General features: G+C 35.3%; 1 protein-coding gene, 1 long non-coding RNA gene and 1 pseudogene across 8 annotated transcripts in view; 1 reads left to right on the top strand and 2 right to left on the bottom strand.

The window, feature by feature from the left end:
• Positions 1 to 23,029, bottom strand: part of LOC138940761 (2-oxoadipate dehydrogenase complex component E1) — a 216,627-nt gene that overhangs the window by 149,566 nt on the left and 44,032 nt on the right. The window lies entirely within an intron of this gene.
• Positions 12,557 to 13,586, bottom strand: LOC138940790 (uncharacterized; annotated as a pseudogene).
• Positions 13,703 to 14,478, top strand: LOC138940763 (uncharacterized). Its single transcript, XR_011448048.1, has 3 exons — positions 13,703 to 13,916; positions 14,049 to 14,158; positions 14,264 to 14,478. It is a non-coding gene; the product is annotated as an uncharacterized lncRNA (long non-coding RNA).

Below are 23,029 nucleotides of genomic sequence, written 5' to 3'. Positions count from 1 at the left end.
CACTTTTGAGCGATTAATGGAAAAAGTTTTACGAAAATTATCCAAGATTTGTCTGGTGTATTTAGATGATGTAATTATCTTCGGTAAAAATTTCGAGGAGATGTTGGACCATTTGAGGCAAGTCTTCTTGCGTTTGCGCTCTGCCAATTTAAAATTGAATCCGAAGAAGTGTTCTTTCTTCAAAAGAGAAATTAAATATCTCGGTCATGTTGTCTCTGAAGGAGGAGTGACAACGGATCCTGAGAAAATTTCTGCTGTTAGGGATTGGCCAGTTCCTCGCACCAAGAAGCAGGTACGTAGTTTCTTGGGTTTTTGTTCTTATTATAGAAAATTTGTGAAGGGATTTTCTTTAATAGCTAAGCCATTATTTTCTTTGACCGAGAATTTGACAAAGTTTGTGTGGACGAAACAGTGCGAATCAGCTTTTCAGGAATTAAAGAAACATTTAATGTCCTCTCCTATTTTATCTTTTCCCAGGAATGAAGGTCAATTTTTTCTTGATACTGACGCCTCAAACCATGGTATTGGCGCAGTGTTATCTCAAATTCAAGACGGCTCAGAAAAAGTTATTGCTTATTATAGTCGTGTGTTGGGGAAATCAGAAAGGAATTATTGTGTAACTCGACGAGAGTTACTTGCTATTATAGATTCATTGAAGTCATTTCATCACTATTTATACGGACGTAAATTTGTGATTAGAACTGATCACATTTCTTTACGGTGGTTGATGTCATTCAAAAATCTAGAAGGACAAATGGCGCGATGATTAGAGCGAATCCAGCAATATGATTTTGAAATTTTTCACCGAAAAGGGAAACTTCATGGGAACGCTGATGGATTATCGAGACGCCCTTGTGCAGAAATCAATTGCAACTATTGCAACAAAATTGATTTGAAAAAGGAGGAATTCGTTGGAAGAATTGTCTTTGGGTTGGAAAATTTAGGAAATTGGAGGAAGGATCAATTAGAAGATCCGGCGATAGCGAAGATCTTACTTGGAAAAGAAAAAGATCAGCGTCCTTCTTGGCAGGAAATTGTTTCAGAAAATTTGTTTGCCAAAATTTATTGGTCGCAGTGGGATTCTCTCGTTTTAAAAAATGGTGTTTTATTTAGGAAGTGGGAATCTCCTAATTTACAGACTTCTGTTTTTCAAATTGTAGTTCCACAAAGGAGAATTCGGCAGATCTTGGAAGAAGCTCATGATTCTTCTTCTGGTGGACATTTCGGAGTGAACAAGACCTTGGGAAAGATCCGAAAACGATTTTATTGGGGCACCTGTAAGCAGGACGTTGAAAATTGGTGCAGGTCTTGTCACGTCTGTATTGCTAAAAAAGGACCTTTTGATAAAGGAAAATCTGAATTACGAATTTATAACGCTGGAGTTCCATTTGAGAGAATGCAAATGGATATTTTGGGTCCATTTCCGACATCTTCTACAGGGAATAAATACTTATTAGTTGTTTCTGATTGTTTCACCAAATGGGTCGAAGCTTTTCCGTTGAAGAATTTCAGGGCGAATACTGTTGCGGAAATCTTCGTAAATCAAGTAATTTCAAGATACGGTGTACCTTCAGAATTACACACCGATCAAGGGAGGAATTTTGATTCTCGTGTTTTCCACGAATTATCAAGTTTATTGGGAATTAAAAAGACCAGAACTACTCCATTTCATCCTCAGTCCAATGGTTTGGTCGAACGACAGCATCAAACAATTATAAATTATTTGGCTAAGTTTGTTGCGGAAAATCAACGAGATTGGGATCGTTGGATAGGAATGTGTTTATTAGCTTATAGGTCAGCCAAACACGAGACTACAGGAATTTCTCCAGCCGAATCATGTTTTGGTCGAGATTTGAAACTACCTTTAGATCTTCTTCGTGGTAGTCCTCCAGAAGTTGGAGTAGAAGAAAGTTTTTCGGAAGAAAGTTATGTGACGGAACTAAAAGAAAAATTGAATAGAATTCATGATAGGGTTAGGCAACGCTTAAATATGAAGTCTTCAAGAGCAAAAGCTTACTATGATCGAAAGGCTCGTCAAATTCATTTTGAGTGTGGACAGAAAGTCTGGTTGTTTAATCCTCGTAGGATTGTTGGTAGGTCTCCCAAGTTACAAAGCAATTGGGAAGGTCCTTATGAAATAATTAAGAAGCTTAATGATGTTGTTTATTGTATCCGGAAGTCTAGAAGGCATAGAAATAAAATAGTTCATTTAGATCGATTAGCTTCGTATCATGAAAGGCAGATTTAAATCACATCCGAAACCCGATTTATGGTTTATGTTACTTGATATTTGTTAATTTTCTTTCTATTTCTTTTTCTTAAGGAATTGAAGAAGATGTTTTATAGAATCTTCTTTCGAAATTTGTTCTTCAAAGACCATCATTGAAGACTCTGTCTCTCCCCGGTTTTTGACCGTGGTTTTCCCGTGGGACGAAGGGCGAATGCCGAGACAGGGACTTGAGGTGTCCTCTTAGAAGGATGGTGGGTCCACGGGTGTTACCCCCCTCTTGTCCGAAGATTCGCTCCCTTATGTTGAGATGCGGAGATGCGGCAGCATTGGACATTTCCGGAAATCAGGCGAAGAACGGGGGACAGCTACTGCAATTTCAAGATTTATCGAAGTCGATTGGGTTCTGGATTTTGACGGTGCTCGGTAACCTGCAGCAGCAGCTCAGGGTAGGGCAGGAAACCGTTTTTGTACCCTGGAGTCGACATTGGATATTCTTGTCAAGCGGGTTCGATGGCAGTATCCTGTATATTCCTGGAGGGTGTGTGATTGGGGCCGATAAATAATGGCGCTCGGTAACCTGTAGCAGCAGCTCAGGGTAGAGCAGGAAGTCATTAAGGCACCCTGGAGTCAACGCCTTGGAAGAAGAGGACAACGATCAACCCATTTAATTTAGAAGAGCCCTTCTACCATTGATTGTCGGGACGACAATCTTGAAGAGGGGGAGTAGTGTTGCGTCCCTGCGGGTCGTCTGTGACCGTTATTCCTGAATCTGCTGTACCCGTCTCCGGGAGAACGTTGCTAAGGGTTGTTGTTAAACAACGGCGTTCATCTGAAGAGAGATCGGCCATTTTAGAGTCTCGCGACGGATGCCATTCCGGGCGGACGTATTCGAGATTACGATAACCGTTATAGTTTTGTGTTCCTTGTATAATAGTGTTCTGTGTTATTATATTAAAGTTCCTTTCGTTCTTTCAAAGGAGTGTTAATTATTTACTTGCGGTACGCGAGTGTCGGTTGTGTCACGCGGTTTCGAGTTATATCGATTTCGATCCGCGGACGCAACAATATATATATACAGGGTTGGGAAAGTTACTTTATAAAAGTAACTCGTTACCGTTACCGTTATTTTTTCTAAAAAGTAACTCGTTACCGTTACTCGTTACTAATTTTAAAAAGTAACTCGTTACCGTTACAGTTACTAAAAAGTAACGAGTCGTTACAATTTCCGTTACTTTTTTACAATACAAACTAATAAATTATTTGGCATAAGAAAAACTTTTAAAAAATTGTAAGCAAGATTTCATTCAAGGTTTATTACAAAATAAATGATTAAATTTTATCGAAATTCTTTATTAATTTTTAGTAAAATTTGTTGCTCCATAGTATCATCATTTAAATGCCCTCTTTGTGGTGTTAATACAGAGCCACCGATGCTAAACATTCTTTCTACAGATGCACTGCTTGGTAGAGCTGTATTATATTTAATAAAAAGTTTTTTAAGTTTTGGATAGTCGTTTAACATTTCTATATTACAATTATTTGATTTTAAAAACCGTTGCAATTCTTCTTGTTCAGATTCATTTTGCACCGTTTTTTGCTCAAAAATGAAAAAATCATCGTGATCGTCAGATCTTCCAGCTTTTGAAGAATTTTCAGTTGATCGGATTCCCAATAAATCCTCCAAGTAATTTTCAGCACGTTTTCTTTTTTCTCCGGTTAACCAGTTTAACTTAAATTTTGGATGTAAACATGCTGCTATTATTAATTCTTTTGTTTCAAATATTGTAAGAAATCTAAAATCAAATATAGTAAATTAAGCGACATTGTTTGTTTTATTGAAATTAATACTTTTGAATCAATAGTTTAAAATAAAATAATATTTTTCAATTAAATCCTTATTTAAAATTAAATAACATATGTATTAATCAAATTAATAAGTTACCTTTTATTTAAACCTTGCTGAATAGCTTCAACTAATGAATGGCAATCTATAAGGTCAGATTTATTGAGATTTTCTAATTTTCGTTGCAAGGTACTTAGAACTGGTAGTAAATGAGAGCTCTGTTTTTCCGAAAAGATAAAGCTGTCATTGGATATCGCGCGTCGCGTCATCGCACTGGTCTGCAAGAGCCATAAGTTGATCAATCACATTCAAGCATTTTTACAACATAATAAGAATGCTAATTGGTCGATTTGCTTACGGCTTTACGGTTAAGATAAAAATTTTATCACGCACAATAGCAAGAATAATATCTTAAATAAATCAAAAAATTTGAAAAAAGTAACGATAAAAGTAACTGTTAAATTCGTTACTCGTTACCGAAAAATGTAACGAAATTACTTTTTCCGTTACAAATAAAATTTGTAACGCCATTACCGTTACAGTTACCGAAAAAAAGTAACTGTAACAGTAACGGCGTTACAAGTAACGCGTTACTTCCCAACCCTGTATATATATATTGTGACGTGACGTTTTTGGGACGTCCGTCATAAGGGCCGAATGGCCCGATCGGGAGCGGTTTTTCGGGGGCCTGCGTCTTCCTAATTTAGGGAGAGAGCGGCCCGATGGTCAGATCAGCGGGATCTGACTTTCGGTTAGAAAAAAATCGAAAATGTAAGCTCGAGATGAGCCCGCGAATTGGTTGTCGGCACGAGGTCGAGCGGCGGGATCCCATCCGGCGGAAGGAGAGGAAGAGAGAAGAGCGGGAGCCCAGGACACCAAGGACACAGGAGACGTCAGGTCGTAATTGTTAACTATTAAAAGACACTTTTGTGGCTAGTAAACATCGCTGCCGGTAATATATATTTTTTACGGCAGGAAAAGAGAGCGGAGGGCCGGAATAATCCAGCCAAAGGGGAGGCCACTCCACCCGCACGAGCGAGGGAGTCCCAAGGACGGGGCGACGAGCGGACTCTCAATCCGGAACCTATTCCATCAAATAGGGAAGAGAGCCGATCGGGCTCAGCCGTAAGCCCGCACCTTTAAGCCGAACAAGAAAATCTGGGAAACTCCGGGGCGATGAACCCACCAACACGGCCGTGATGACAACAAGGATCGCGAGGACCGCAGGACGGCCCTGCGTAACGCGAAAGCGCCACAAGTGGCGCGATAGCGATTTATCGCGCCGGCGTGTCTCCTGCAGGACTCTCGCTCGGCACTGTTCGGCGAGCCTTTAGGAAGGACACAGGTCGCCCAGAGCGTACGAGCGAGCACGAGATCGCAAAGGAAAGGCCGAGATATTCCTGCCGGTGGGACGAGCGTCGTCGACCGATTTTGTTGCTGAATAATTGTAGGTAATTAATTTGGATGAGTCGCGCCCTTAATAGTTGTCGAGCCACGCGTTTTGGTGGATTAACTTGGTGAATATTTTTGGTAGATTAAGTCGCACAGCCGACGGGCACATGTCTCAAAATAGGCTCTCTCTATTCACTTCGCCGCCGCCGACAGTCATTAGTGTTATTTTCGCGTTTATCTGTATAATATGTTGTAAATTATCGGGATTTTTGCGTTCACGCGATCGATATTCCGACTCGCGCAAAGTATTGCGCCGCGCGACTCGTACACCACAGTCGTTATCGATAGTTTCCGTATTGTTTCTGTGTATTGTTAGCGCGTGTTTTGTGAGTATTGTAAGAAATTAGAGTCAGGAGAAAGCGAAATCCTAAAACTTTGTACAATAAATCTATCGGGTGTCTTTGAGCCCGCTATTAGTTTCCGCGAGTCATTCGAGCTAGAGATTAGGCATTTCCACGCAAAGGTCGCCGTCATTGTTATTGAGACGTATATCGGCTTACCGCGAGCTGGACCAACGGACCGATTTGAGTCGTGCAATCTAGTATTTTCTATTATACCGAAGCGGATTCACGAGCGTGCGTAAAGTAGTTACCGGCGTATTCGAGAGATTTCTTTAGCTGTCGCGGCCTCATTAAGTCTCGTACGGCGGAAATCCTCGCGGCCGAAAAGTCGAGATAAAGCGCGTAAGATGCCCGGTAATTTGATATTGTTGCGCACGGTCGTGCCGATCTCCGCGGAAATAATATATCTTATTCGCCTGTAAAATAATTACTGTCATCCAAGGCTATTATTTATACGAACTACTCTATACTCTTGTTTCTTTCGTTTTAATATATCATTGTTATCTCTATTATAATACATCGAATGCTCATTTTGGCTCCCGTGTTCTCGACTCTCAAGATTTCTTCCGTCTTCCCCGAACCCCTCCCCCCCTCCTCTACCATTTCGGGTATACTGAATAGCCGCGAAATTTTGCCGTCGCGTTAATTACCGGTCGCGCGATTATCTTTTGGTGTTGCGTTTATCGTGAATGGTGCGGCCTGCCGTACCTGGCGCCCAACTTGGTTTATTTGCGATTACGGGAATTTTTGTGGATCGCGAGATCGATATTCGAAATACGCGCCGAAGGTGTACCGTGGGCATCGGAGAACCGACCGCCGAATCCATAATTATTCATTAAATAATTTTAAAAGAAATATACGGTTACAATATATATATTCTGGATATTATCTTGTAAATTTCTATAAGTTACAATCTGTACAGCTCGTTTTTTTTCCAAACAATATAATCGATGGTTATATAAGAACAATATATTACTTATATAAATATATTATATTATATATATTTTCTTTTGTTATTATATAAATATAGATAAATATTTATATATATGTAATAAAAATTTACAATTTACATATATATGTGTTTGTTTGGGTGTGTGTTTGTGTGTGTGTGTGTGTGTGTGTGTGTGTGTGCATGCGCGCGCACACACACACACAGTCAAATATTGTTCTTGGAAAATATGTGCAAAGGCACGTAGCCCGTATAAACAATATGAAATTCAAACAATATGAAATTCAAACATGTGAAGAAGGCAGATACGGCTATATTACTGTTACCTATGCGCTTAGATACGCTTATTAGATATGCGTACGAGGCGATAGAGCAGTAGAAATACACGATGTCTAATTTCAACATGTTGAACACAATGCGGAATTGCTCTTTATGACATGTATGAATCATGCATAAATATTAGTATCGGTAACAGCAGAAGTAAAATTGCCGGTATTATCGATAATTTAGTCGATAATACCGATAATTTTAATTATGTTTAGGGCGCTAACCCGTCGGAGTTCGCCTGTCGCTTTAGGATCCCCTTAATCTTCCTTTCACACATTTTGAATTAAATCTGTTTCAAAATAATCTTTATTATATAATTTATAAACAAAATTATTATTATTAGCTTATTTTTTCTCTTTGACTAATACTTAACATTTCTATTTTAGGCTCTAACTCTGATGGTTTCAATCCAACTATATATATGTAATATTTTTGATACAATTTCCATAAGATTTGTTTTACCATATTAAAGTAAACATGCAACTCATTGTTTAGCCATTTCTAAATGATCTAAAAATATTAATTATACATTAATTACATTTATGTATGTAAAATATGAATAAACATTCACACATTTTCAAAACCAAAAGTTACGAGTAATTCCATATCCACAAAATGTTTGTGGATATTATAAAAGTGCTTTGATATAATTTTATCACTTCATTATTCTTTATAAAGCCAATTGATAAAAATGTCCCACACGGAACTGTTACGTCCTGGCGACTCCACAATTCCTTCCTTTCGCAAAGTTGCGGCAATGATAATCGATTGGTGATAAAAAAGAGTCGTTCGGTAAATAAAGCATCTTACATCACACATTCCTTAAACATTTAGTCACTTGTCAATATCTATATCTATGAGTAATCGTGGGAAAGACGCAAGAGACTGGTGACGAAACCGCGCCGGTCGCCTAAAAATAAATAAAAATCAGTAGATACCCTCGCAATAGAATTTTCCAGCGGATAAATAAATTGATACCAAAAAGATAATAAAATTCCTTCTAATAAAATATCTGACAAATACAACTAAATCAATAATGACAAAACTTCTGTAACGACATATTCAGTAAGTACAGCTGCACTAATATTGATAAAAATAATCATAAGGAATCATAAGACTTTTCTAATCAGATCACGCGCAAAGGAAATCTAATGCTCAAGAGACTTGAACTGATATCGAGATCACCAATTGACGATCGTAACGGGTAAAAATTCGAAAAGTAGGAGAAACACCCCGCATAATGAGGACACTAGCACAATTTTTAATTCGTTAAGATGAAGAATCCCCAATTCTATGCAATTCCAATTCGTTGAAGTTTTTGGAAGATTCCCACTCTTAGAATTAGATACACCCCAAAAAGAGAATTATAAAAAGGGGACTCAAAAAGACATTGAGACACACTATTTCTCCGGTCTTCAGCTTCACGCAGTCTTACTCTGTGCTTTTGCACTGTAATTCGCGAGTAAGGCATTTGTGCCACCAATGTCTTCACTTGGCATCATCACCAGAGTAATTATGAATCGAACATCAAGCTGTCGACATGAAACGCAAAGCGAAACACTATACAAATTTGTCACCCCTTCACCTCTGAATTACTATTTAAAAAAATAAGTTTAATTGAATAATTTTTCTTTTCCTTCTTTTTGTCTTATTTCTTATTTAAATTAAAACTCTCCAAAGAATGTTTCATTCTTTTAAATCATCAACCCGTTTCGATAATAAGTCTTAGAAAATTTTAAATCCTGATCTTAATCTAACACATTTGCGAGCGACCAATTTTATACTTCTGACCATTCTTAACATATATATATTAACTTATTGACTTACACATATTGATTTTGATTTTATTTTTATCCTTTAATCAAATATATTTTTATATCGTATTAACCAGTCAGAACCTAAATGTTAACGATAGAATCTTTCAATTGCACTTTTTACTCCAACACCGGGGCGCTTGTTTCAAACCATACAACAATTTGTTCAGTTTCCAAACAACGTCTTGACTGTCTTCTCTCTTGAAACCCTCCGGTAATTCCATGAAGATGTCTTCTTTTAGCTCTCCGTGAAGGAACGCCGTTCGTATGTCGAATTGCACAATTTCCAAATCTCTCTCAGCTACCATAGCTAAGAAAACAAGTAACGAGTCGTATCTCACGACTGACGAGAAGGTATCTGTATAATCGAGTCCTTCCTTTTGTAGAAACCTTCGAGCGCAGAGTCTTGCCTTGTACCGATAAACGTCGCCCGACGTGTCACGTAGGACTTTGAACACCCACTTCGAATTTATGGGCTTTCAATCTGCTCTCCTCGGTACAATCGTCCATGTCTCGTTCTTTTCGTGGGCATGTAATTCTTCATTGACTGCCTCGACCCATTTCTTAGCTTTAGGACTGTTCATCGCTTGTCTAAACGAATCTGGTGGATTATACTCCGTAAAATCAACCTCATACTTTATCGGTGCTCGAATGAGACTCCGATCACGGAGTTGTCGTCCTTGAGTAGGTCGCACATGTTCAGCTCTGTCCTGAACAGCTGGTTCAGCGTTGTATACTTCCTGTACTGCTTCATTACGTACATCTGGTACGGCTTCTTCGTTGCGTACTGCTTGTACGTTTTCTTCATCCTCTTCGGGGGCTTCATTCATGACCTGTGACGGGTATCCATCTGATGTTGCCTCCTCTTCCTTGGGAAGTTCCTCAAAAGTCCTCTCGTTGAAGATGACGTCTCTTGACACCGAGACTTTCTTTGTACAAGGATTGTACACTCGGTAGTTCGTGGAACCGCCTTGATAGCCAACCAAGACCATCTTGACTGCTTTTGAGTCGAATTTTCTTCGAAATTGTTTATCTATGTGCACAAAAGCATCAGAACCAAATACACGAATATGTGATATATCTGGTATCTTACCCGTCCACATTTCAAACGGTGATTTATCTGTACCGCTTGATATTACACGATTCAGCACGTAGACTGCTGTGTTGACTGCCTCTGCCCATAGAGAGGTAGGAAGATTCCTTGCCTGAATCATCGTCCGAGCGCTTTCGACTATTGTTCGATTGTCGCATTCTGCCTTCTCATTCTGTTGGGGTGTGTACGGTGCTGTGTTGACTAACTCGATCCCTCGAGTGGCGAGATACTGCTTCATTTCTCGATTGCAATATTCCCGTCCGTTGTCGGAACGTAGCATTTTCATTGTTCAACCAAACTTGTTGTTGATCAATTTCTCAAACTCCTTGAAACAAGCAAAAACGTCAGATTTGTGCTTCAAGAAATAAACGTACCGATAACCAGACGCGTCGTCCTTGAAAGTCACAAAGAATTTTGAACCACCCGGTGATTCAACTGACATGGGGCCACATACGTCTGTATGTATGATTTCTCCTGCGTTTCTCTTCCTTCCATTCTTCTTGAAAGACAAACGATGAGACTTTCCCAACGGACACGACTCACAGAAGAAATCGTCGATTTCGGTCAGCTTCACGCCCTTAATTAACCCCTTTTGTGACATTTCACATATCACTTTTTTGTTTACGTGTCCCAGTCTCTCATGCCACACACGCATGTTCGTCGTTGCTACGTTAACTTCATTTTTTTTCTTGGAATTGGTTTAAAGAACATTCGGTAAATGTCATTATTTTGTCTTACACCGGTCGCGAATACCCCACCATCTCGTGAAATGTCAACGACTTGAAATAACACATCATATTCCTTTGATGTGCACACACCGACTAAGAATAAATTTTTCCGAAGTTTTGGCGCGTAGAAAACGTTTTCAATTCTCGCTTCGCACCATTTCCCGTTCACGAGTCTATCGATTAAAACAGTGCCAGTACCGATAACTTCGCACCGAGGGATATACAGGGTGTCCCATTTTAAAGGACCCACTCAAATATCTCAGAAACATTGCGTTAAATCGAAAAATGTTTCAAACAAAAGTTGTGTGGCTTCAAGGGGGCCATAAGATAGTGGCAATTATTTGACCTTGGAAAATCATTTGAAGGTCATGTAAAGGTCAACTTTAAAATCTTAAATAGAAACTCCCATTTTTTATTTAGTATCCTTGTAGCTGACATCGAGAGCTTTCCAAAACACTATAATAAAGTATTTTTTCATTAAGTACTTTTTGAGTTATTTTATATTTTAATCTGACATATTTTGATATAAAAAATAAAATATTTCGTAAAATATTCAGTTTTCGATAATTTTACCGTAATACTTCTATGTACAGAATAATAAGACAAATTAATTAGTGCTAAAAAAAACAAATAATTGTTCAAAAAAATACATTGTAAATAATTTCCTTAAAAACAATTTTTTTTTATACTAATTGATTTGTCTCATTATTCTGTACATAGAAGTATTACGGTAAGATTATCAAACACTAAATATTTTACGAGATATTTAATTTTTTATATAAAAATATGTCAGATTAAAATATAAAATTACTCAAAAAGTACTTAATAAAAAAATACTTTATTATAATGTTTTGGAAAGCTCTCGATGTCAGCTACAAGAATACTAAATAAAAAATGGGAGTTTATATTTAATATTTTAAAGTTGACCTTCACGTGACCTTCAAATGATTTTCCAAGGTCAAATCATTGTCACCATCTTATGGCCCCCTTGAAGCCACACAACTTTTGTTTGAAACATTTTTCTCTTCCAGGTTTGGTTTTTGAAATATTCGACTGGATGTATTAAAATGGGCCACCCAATATATATATATGTATATATATATATATATATATATATATATATATATATATATATAGCACATTTCGATAAATATCAGACGATTATAATGTGATGAAATCTGATTATCAATCACTGCTATTTGAAAAATAGCATGTATTGGTTTCATCAAGCGACACGGTAGCGTCGCGATGCAAAGCATATAAAAAAAACGTTTCGGTCAACGGTTTGCCTATGTTGCCTATGTACAGGGGCCGCGACGCTACCAAGTATTAGAGGGACCGGAAAGTAATGTTTTTTACATTAAATTCAAACAGATAAATTTTTAACAAGTTTTTATTTTTAATCAACGATGTAATCACCCTTGTTATCAACAACCTTTTGCCATCTAGTGTGCAAATTTTCAATGCCGGATCGATAAAAATCAATTGGTTTTTGAGCAAAATATCTGGAGATGGCATTTTGGACATCATCTAAATTTTCAAATTTTTTGCTACTTAAAAAATGTTGTAGCGATCGGAATAAATGGAAATCCGATGGCGCAATATCAGGCGAGTAGGTGAGGCAATACCTCCCACCCCAATTCATTAATTTTTTCCAGGGTTCGTCTTGCGCAGTGCGGTCTTGCATTATCGTGTTGCAGAATAACGCCTTTTCTGTTGACAATCGCTGGGCACTTTTCAATTAAAGATTGATTTACTCGATCCAATTGTTCACAGTAAAGGTCTGCATTCACAGTTTGTCCAGGTTTCAGCACTTCAAAATGAACGACCCCGCGAATACTCCACCAAACACACAAAAGCGCCTATTTGGGGTGTAAACCTGGCTTAGCTGTACTTCGTGGCGATTCATTCGAAGAGAGCCACTGCCTTTTGCGTTTTGGATTATCATAGAGGACCTATTTTTCATCTCCAGTGATCAAGCAATCAAAAAACGCTTCTGTATTGTGCCGTTGAAGCAATAAGTTGCATGTGGTGGACCGGTTAGCTTTGTTTTCTTCGGACAGATTATGCGGGACCCAAACACCTGCTCTGCTTACTTTACCAATCTGCTGCAAATGTTCTTGGATGGTCGACCAAGGTTGGTTAAGAGTGTTTGACAGTTCCTCGATTGTCTGACACGGATTTGCTTCCACTTCCGCCCTTAACATGTCATTGTCTAAAGTTGTTGATCTTCCTGATCGATACGAGTCGAAAAGATCAAAATTACCGGATTTGAACTTAGAAAACCACCTTTGGCATTTACGAACGTCTAATGCACTTGGATAAACATCGCAAATGTTTTTGGTAGCAACTGTTGCGTTACTACCCTTGTGAAACTCAAAAAGCATACAATGCCGGATATGTACCTCTTCTGGTATTTGGCTGGCCATTTCACCATAAATTGCAAAAAAAATTTAAAATTTAATTATTTACGAGTAAACAAGTCACTCTAACCTTAAAATGTCTTTGGCACGACTTTGAAGTCGTGCCGAAGACGAATGAGCTGATAAATGACAAACGAATATCTACATGCGCAGAAACGACGTTACTTTCCGGTCCCCCTAATAGTTTATCCGGAGTTTTACGTCTAATAAACTTTCGATTAAAATTCCTCAGGAACCAAGCCGTTAATCAAAAATCTAACTGCACTTTTCTTATACAATGTGGATGCAAGCTTTCGATTGCGACCAGTTTGAATAAGATTAGTGCAGTCAATCCTGAGGAATGATAATCGTATACCAGAAATGTGACATTTTTCGTTCTTCTTCATTATCATAATAATAAGATAAATTTCAAACTCTCACGTACGTATGCTCGCACGCACACACGCAAAGCGATTTTGTCCCTTAAGGCGCGTTTGCAGCGCTCATGTACGCTTGAGTGTGCAAATACGCCTTGAGAGACAATGTGTATGTGCGTGCATACGTATAGTAACGTATATACAATATGATACGTTTCAAGCAGTACGCGGTAGCATCGCGACATCAAGATATAATAACGTTATAAATAAGGTTAATGTTCGCGACGTCAAGATATAATAACATTATAAGGTTAATATTATATTTGAATCTGCTGCAGAAAATATATTTGGTCCTATCGAGTAAGTAGATTGAAATTTTGTATATATATCTTCTTATATATGTCTGCTTATATATGTTTATTTATTGTTTTATAAGTATATTATTTTTTGATTATATCTGAATATTGTCTAAATTATAGCGCTTATTTGCAGGATAGAGCAAAATCAATCAATCCTTTCAAGAAGGCCGGTATACTTTTAGCTGAAGAACTTTGCTAAACAGCGTAACATATTGGGTTATAGAGATCTGGCAGTAACAGACAGTAAGTACAATATAGTAGCACATATACAACATTTAGTAGCACATATAAAACCAGATATGTAAATTAAATTAAATATTAAAATTCTGTTCTTTTCATTGCACACAGATAGAGGGAAGTGACCATAAAGCACTTAACTTCGAATGGACATAAAAGCGATTAATAACTGTCGAAGTAAAAGAAATATTTACTATTTATAATGTGGTAAGGGGAATCCTTGCTCTTATGTTAAGTGATTGAACTGAAGTTGAATTCAATGTGTTGAATAGCTTGAAATTTGTGAAACACGAATACCGAAAATAAATTTAAGCTATAATTATAACTATATAATTATAGCTTAAATTTATTTTCGGTATTCGTGTTTCACAAATTTCAAGCTATTCAACACATTGAATCACGTGTAATATTATAATAGCATGTTGCAATGCGAGATATATATTCATAAGTTTTATGAACATTATCAGAGAGAAATCACTGACATTATTACATTTTTGATAAAATTGTAGGAATTTACAAGTTTTACTTCACAACTATATAATCAAAAATATAATAATGTCAGTGATTTCTCTCTGATAATGTTCATAAAACTTATGAATATACATCTCGCATTGCAACATGCTATTATAATATTACACATATGCACAGGAAGCCAAAGTATTCATACGTAGTATTTATTTATTATTCTCAAAGTGGATCTTACTGCAACAAAATTTTTATCGTTTTAATTTATTAATCTGTTCATCAGTATACATACATAGTATGTATATATACATAGTATGTATACTTTGGCTTTCTTTATACGTATAACTATATTACATTATTTAAGAAAAAAAAACCTATGATAATTATATATTACATTGCACAACATGCTATTACAATATCAGTTATACATATGCGAAGAAAGTCAAAGTATACATTTATTTATTATTTTCAAAGTGAATCTTATTGCAACAAAATTTTAATCGCTTTAATTTATTAATCCGTTTGTCAGCATATATATGTAGTATATGTATATTTTGGCTTTCTTTGCATACATATTGAAAGACAGAAGGACGAATTAAGTGTGACTTGAAAAGAACTATATTTAATTATAATGAATATACATATATTTCACATTACACATATATCTCGCAATTGTACAACATGCTATTATAATATTAGTTATATGTATGCAAAGAAAGCCAAAGTATATACAATATATACATAGTATTTATTATTCTCAAAGTGGGTCTTATTGGAACAAAATTTTAATCGCTTTAATTTATTAATCCGTTTGTCAGTATACATAGTATATATATTTTAACTTTGCATATAACTGATACGTTATTTTATAAAACAGAAAACTTATGAATATATATCGCAATATCAAAACATGTTATTATAATAATAGTTATATGTATGCAAAGAAAGCCAAAGTATACATACGTAGTATTTATTATTCTCAAAGTGGATCTTATTGGAACAAAATTTTAATCGCTTTAATTTATTAATCCGTTTGTCAGTATACATAGTATATATACTTTGATTTTCTTCGCATACATATAACTGATACGTTATTTTATAAAAAAAAAAACTTATGGATCTATATCTTGCAATATCACAACATGTTATTATAGTATTATACGTATGCAAAGAAAGCCAAAATATATATACTACGCCAAAATATACATACGTAGTATTTATTATTCTCAAAGTGGATCTTATTGGAACAAAATTTTAATCGCTTTAATTTATTAATCCGTTCGTCAGTATATAGTATCACTTAAAAGAACCTCACAAAGATAAAAAAAAATACGCCAAGTATATAAAATAATCCCAACATGTACGCAAAAAAAGTTTAATATCTATCCCTACAAAATAACTTTTAAAAAAGTTATTCCTTGTACATTTTTTGCAGAAAAAATATTATTTTTACAAAAAGCAATGAGATCACCTAAAAAAAACCTTACAAAGGTAAAAAAAATACGCCAAGTATATAAAAAAATCCCAACATGTACGCAAAAAAAAGTTTAATATCTATCCCTACAAAATAACTTTTAAAAAAGTTTTTCCTTGAAAAATAATTTTTATACAAAATAAAAAATTAAAAAAAGATTTTCCTCTAAAAAATAACTAAAAAATAAAAACCTTTAAAAAATCAAAAATCAAAACTAAATGAAATCAATAGCTAACTAGCCAAGTATTTAAAAGCAATTTAGTTTATAAAGATTTGTAATTTGAAATAGTATTTGTCACAAAATCAATCTTGTATTTATAGAAATGTTATAGACAGATTCACAGATTCACGAGCTTCTATGAAATTAAAACACATTTTATTTTTATTAACAGAAATCTGATTTTCAAAATAAGTTCAACAATTTTGAATATTGTATATCACAAATTACACTATTATAGAGTTTATTAAGGATATAATATGCTATAATATCAAATCATATTGTTGATGTTAAGTGCGATTAAAATTCCTTTGATTTGCAAAGTATATCTTATAGGATGTATAATTCGAAAGAAAATTTTTCGTAAACTCAAAGTCGCATAAAATAAACTTACACCAAAGCAAAGTATAAAAACTTGGCGTGCCCGGGTCGTATTAAAATATATGGTCCCAGATTTGTATCATACAATATTTCATGTTATATGAAAATTATTGCATATAATATATTTTTAGAAATTAAAATAATTTTATATATTTATAATATATACACGTCTTAATGCGACCCGGGGAACGTCAAGTTTTTATACTTTGCTTTGGTGTAAGTTTATTTTATGCGACTTTGAGTTTACGAAAAATTTTCTTTCGAATTATACATCCTCTAAGATATACTTTGCAATTCAAAGGAATTTTAATCGCACTTAACATCAACAATATGATTTGATATTATAGCATATAATATCCTTAATAAACTCTATAATAGTGTAATTTGTGATATACAATATTCAAAATTGTTGAACTTATTTTAAAAATCAGATTTCTGTTAATAAAAATAAAATGTGTTTTAATTTCATAGAGGCTCGTGAATCTGTGAATCTGTCTATAACATTTCTATAAATACAAGATTGATTTTATGACAAATACTATTTCAAATTACAAATCTTTATAAACTAAATTGCTTCTAAATACTTGGCTAGTTAGCTATTGATTTCATTTAGTTTTGATTTTTGATTTTTTAAAGGTTTTTATTTTTTAGAGTTATTTTTTAGAGGAAATTTTTTTTTAATTTTTTATTTTGTATAAAAATTATTTTTCAAGGGAAAACTTTTTTAAAAGTTATTTTGTAGGGATAGATATTAAACTTTTTTTGCGTACATGTTGGGATTTTTTTATACACTTGGCGTATTTTTTTTTACCTTTGTGAGGTTTTTTTTAGGTGATAAAACATTTTAGAAAAAAATATTTCATATATAAATTTTGTGACTTTGAAGAGAACATAAGATGATGTCACATTGTAACAATGCACTCCCCATTGTTACCTGGCAGTTGACCCGCCAGACGTTTGCCGCCCGACGATTATCGGCCGAGCAGTGGCAGAGGCGCTTAGCGCCCTTTTTTAATACTTTCACAATAACCGAACGATATCGGAGATGCCGTACAGCTGTTATACGGCTGCCGTTACGGCCCGAATTACGAGTACCGCCGAACGCATCCGAAAGGTACCGAGCGCTCCGATCCCGAAACGCCGCGTCGTTTTCCCGCCGCGAGGTAGAGGCGTGCACCGCTAATTACCGATTCCGAAAACAATGCATCGTTATCCTCATCTGAATAAGCGACGGTTACCGTTAAGTGCTCGGTACAAAAAGGCTGCCAGATTATATCTCAGGACCAGACGGGTACTTGAAGCCTCTCGAGCTGTACGCTCCGAGATACTCCGCTAGATCCGATCCTAAATTTGTAGCAACGACGGAACGTGAGGTTGACGAGTTTGCAGTCTCCGCCGAGCATTCTCGGTTTCCGTGCCGTCTCCGAAATCCTCACGCAATTCCGAGCAACTCAGCGAGAGCGGAGTGTTCGCCGTTCTCCTCGATTACGGTCTACTATCCGACCGCTCCAGCTATACGGACTGTAGGTTTGCTAGTTCGCTGCCCCGTTGAAAATTCTCGACTCCGACGAGCTATCCTCCAATCCGTATACGGAAGCAGAGATGGAGAGTTCTCCGCCTCGATCTCCGACCACTTCTCCCCGATCATGTGAGAATACGCGATTAAAACACGCTTCATTAAACTGCCATGATAGCCTCGACATTCCCGCGCCGAAATACCTGTCACGCTATTGTACTCCGCGTACCGTCAAAAGAAACACGGCCTTGGCGTATGCCGACGACGCCCGATTTCGATACATCGAAATTAACTAGCGGAATAACTAGCGCAAATCCATTGTCACGCGCTCCTGATATACAGCACCGATTTATCACACAATTATTATAACGCACCGAATACCTTTCGTGCTCACATTATTACTCGCGCTCTGTCATCCGTCGCGAACCCGCTTCGTGGGATATAACACGATTATACTTTGACCACAGCCGGAAGAGGCAAAATAAATAGACTTAATTACAACAAACGTCCACCGCGTGTCTCTCCCCTTTCACGAGCCCTGATCACAACCAAACTATTTGACCCCGCGAAAGCGGACCTGTTACAATATTAATTTGACCTTGGATATTTGTTTGAAAATCACATGAAGATCATCTTCAATTTCTTCATTGGGAACCCCCATTTTTTAATATATATTCTTGTAGCTTATCTCGAGAGTTTTTCAAAACACTATAATGAAGTATTTTTTCATTAAGTATTTTTCGAATTATTTTATATCTTAATCCGACATATTTTCCCTATTTAAAAAAGGCAAATTATTGACATTGTTGTCACTTTTCCGTGATCTTGATTTATTGTCGTTCGTGCGCTTGCTTCACACGTTCATGTGACTTGCTTCACTCGTGTCGTTTGACAGTTTGACAATTAAAGAAACTAAAGTTAATGTAGAGAGAAAAAGGAATAAGAAATGACGAAAAGGGAGAGAGAGAGATTGATTTTTGATTGATTGATCTTTATTAGCTTTCTCAGCTATTTGTAATACAAATCTAATTAACATTAATTACAATATACTCATTTAACATTCGCTTAAACGGCATATTTCTTTCATTTTGCTTTATTTCAGCTGGCACGGCGTTATACATTTTCAATCTTTCGTAAAACATACTCTTTTGCGCACTTGTGCTGCGATATTTTATTGCAATATCCCCAGCTTGTCGTGTTTGTCTTTCACTCTCATTTCCCACAATTTCTAATCTATTTCTTAATTGCTCGTAATACGTTCCTTAAAATCTTAAAAATAAATATACATACATTATAATATAGCCTCTGTTTTATGAACATAAACTGCAGCGCTTGCAGCATACGCTCCACTTTGGTATATCTATCACATTGCAATATGATCCTCATAGCCCGGTTTTGTACTTCCTGCAATTTACTCAGCTGTGTTTCTCCCATATCAATTAACAGCGTCGCACAATACTCAAAGTGAGGCGCTATGATTGTCTTATATACAATACATCTAGTGTATGCTGATATATAATTATCTATTCTATTTAAAAGACTCGTTCTTTCCCCTATTTTTTTTAGCATATAATCACAGTGGTCTTTAAATCATAGCCTATCATAAATAATTATGCCTAGATATTTCATTATTTCCACATGTTCAATCTCAGTTCCATCCAAACATTTCAGTGTAATATTATCTCGCAGTTCTTTCCTTATATTTCTGACAATTATATATTTCGTTTTTCCAGCATTCATTTTTAACTTATTTATATTCATCCACTCTTCTATTATGGTAAATGCCATATTTATTTTGCCCTCTAATTTTGCGCTGATTTCTTTAATTACATATGTTAACGTATCATCTGCAAACGTTTTTATATTATATCCTTCTGGACAGATTTTTACTATATCATTTATATATACTATTAATAATAAATCTCCTAATACAGATTCTTATGGTATTCCATATTCTGTGGTCATCAATTTAAACCATTTATTATTAAATTGAACTTGCTATGTTCTATCCTTTAAATATGATCTTAACCATTCTATAACCATTTCGCTAATTCCATATTGATATAATTTTTCTAATAATCTCTCTTTATCTATAGTTTCAAAGGCTTGCTTAAGATCCATGAAAATTACTCCTACCATTTTTGCCTCACTAACTATTAATTTCCTTTCATCAATGACTGTTTGAATCGCTGTTTCACACGAATACTGTTTTCTAAAGCCCGACTGATGTTCCGTTATAATACAATTATCTTTCAAATATGTTTCAACTTGCTTTTTAATACTAATTCTAACAATTTTTCAAATATTGGTAACATATTTATAGGCCTAAATTCACTTGCTTTTCTAGCTTTCTCTATTTTTGGAATCGATATTATTGTAGACGTTTTCCAACCTTTTGGACAGCAACCTTCCTTTAAAGAATTATTTATTATATCAACAAATTCCTCTTTTATTATGCAAAATACTGCCTTTAATATATCGCTATTTATTCCCTCCTCTGTACCTTCCTTTTTCGGTAGACTCATAACAATTTCCTGTAAATGCTCTATATTAATTATTTCAAAATTTTCCATAGTTCCCTCGTTTTCAATAACATAAGTAATTCTTTTACACGCACTCCCAGGTTTACTCCCATTTATAGATTTTACTATACTATTAATACTTTGTATATAATATAAATTAAATTTATCTGCTATATTGCATCCTTCACTACTGTCTAATATTTCAAAATCTATATCCTCTACTTCTCTCTTACCTCCTGGTTCGCCTCTAATTATTTCTTTTAGTGTTTTCTACATAGATGTAGGATTATCTTTATTAAGATTTATCATATTTTCATAATATTTTTTCTTCTTTGCCCTAATTAATTTAACTACTGTATGTCTTTCAATTTTAAATTGCAACCAGTTTTGTTCCGTGTTAGCATACAATGCCTTCCTATATGCCTCATCCTTTTTTGTCGCTGCTTGTCTTATTTTATATGAAAACCACTTTTTCCCTTCCCATATTCTCGGGATTCTAAAATTTTTTTTAGGTGCTGTAGCGTCCAACGCATTGGCACGATTACGATAACTGTGGCCCCCTATTTGAAAGATTGTTTCTGAATACATTTTTCACGAGGAACACGAGAAAAATAGTAATAAAAATTTCCGACCAATAGTTTCCGAGATATATCACTTTAAAGTATTGGACATGATAATAAAACGTTACAAAACGGACCCAATGACCTTGATCTTAACATATGTTGTGAAGATCACTGTCGCGAGTATCTTCCATATGTAGCTTCTATCCATAAATGTAATTTTTGATTTATTTTTTATGTCTAATACTTTAAAGTGATATATCTCGAAAACTACTAGTCGGAAATTTTTTTTACTATTTTTCCCGTGTTCCTCGTCAAAAATGTCTTCAGAAACGACCTTTCAAATAGAGGGCCACAGTTATCGAAATCACCCCAACGCATTTACTATACTATCAACAAATTTCTTCGCTCTCACACTGACATCCATATCTTGATTTTTCTCTAATTTATTTTCTACTAATTTAATAAATTCATCTATATTAAACTCTCTATAATTCCTAACGCTAAGTTCTCTATATTTATTATCAATTTTATTTGCATTCAGTTCAACTTTTAGCCACGCATGGTCCGTTATTTTAGGTTCTTGCATTATCTGCACTTCTAGTTTATTATTAGCGAAAATTAAATCTATAATTGTCTTACTATCTTTCGTAATTCTCATCGGTTTATTTACATATTGTTTCATGTCTAAGCTCAACATTATCGTTTATAACTTCCTCGAATAAAACGAATCTAACATCATATCTATATTGAAGTCTCCTATTACCATACATTCTCCCCGTATTATTAACTCATTTATTATATCCCTCAGAAATCTCACGAAATCACCATGCGATGTACTCAGTGAATGATATATTACCATTATTATTCCTCTATACAATTTTTCTTTCACCTTAATCGCAGCACGGCAACAATTCGATTCTAATTTTTTTAGTAATACTATTTCATATTTAACATCATTCCTTATATATAAAACAACTCCTCCTGTATTTCTATTTTCAGCATCACATCTAATTATACTATAACTGGTACGTTCATTTCACTGTCTTCAATTTCAGTAGTCAATCTTGTCTCTGATAGCGCTATGAATGCCGGATTTAATTTCTTCATAATCTGATGCTGTATCTCATCTTTATGCGCCATCAAACTTTGCGCATTTGTATACAATATTATTTCCGCTGCTTTCTGTAGTTGCTATTTCGCATCCTCCCAGCCGGCTTTCCTCTTCTCCTCTTGTATCGCCCTTTTAAATGTTGGACATTCTGGGCTAAGGGCGTCGTGTTCATCGCTTATCTTTAGGTTGTACGTTCGAATTTTAAACATACAATTTACACATTTTTTTTTGTCGCCGTACATTCAATCGCTTTATGATTTCCCGCACATTTGTGCCATATTTCATCTCGCGTACAATTTTTTGCAGTATGATAGTATCCCCAACATTTAAAACATCTCTTAACATTAATGTGATTGAATATAAGACATTTTATCCTACATTCCATCCTACATTTAGTTTCTCTTTTTTTAACATCAATTCATGCGTTTCTTCATCTACCATACTTCATTTATTATCGAACCTTCTTCTTTTTCTCTTTTTCTAAGTTGATTATTATCATTTCTTTTTTCTTTAACTATTTTTTTCACTATTTGCATTTGGAATCCATCATTTATTGCATCAATTCTATTCTGCTTTTTGATTGTAGTTATTAAGTCATCATTATCCAACCTCATTTCTTTTTCGCTGA

The sequence above is a fragment of the Polyergus mexicanus genome, unplaced genomic scaffold (assembly GCF_030449975.1).
Source record: "Polyergus mexicanus isolate NDT 795.1 unplaced genomic scaffold, iyPolMexi1.0 SCAF_17, whole genome shotgun sequence".
NCBI classification, from domain to species: Eukaryota; Metazoa; Arthropoda; class Insecta; order Hymenoptera; family Formicidae; genus Polyergus; species Polyergus mexicanus.
This window is presented reverse-complemented; position numbering and strand designations above follow the sequence as displayed.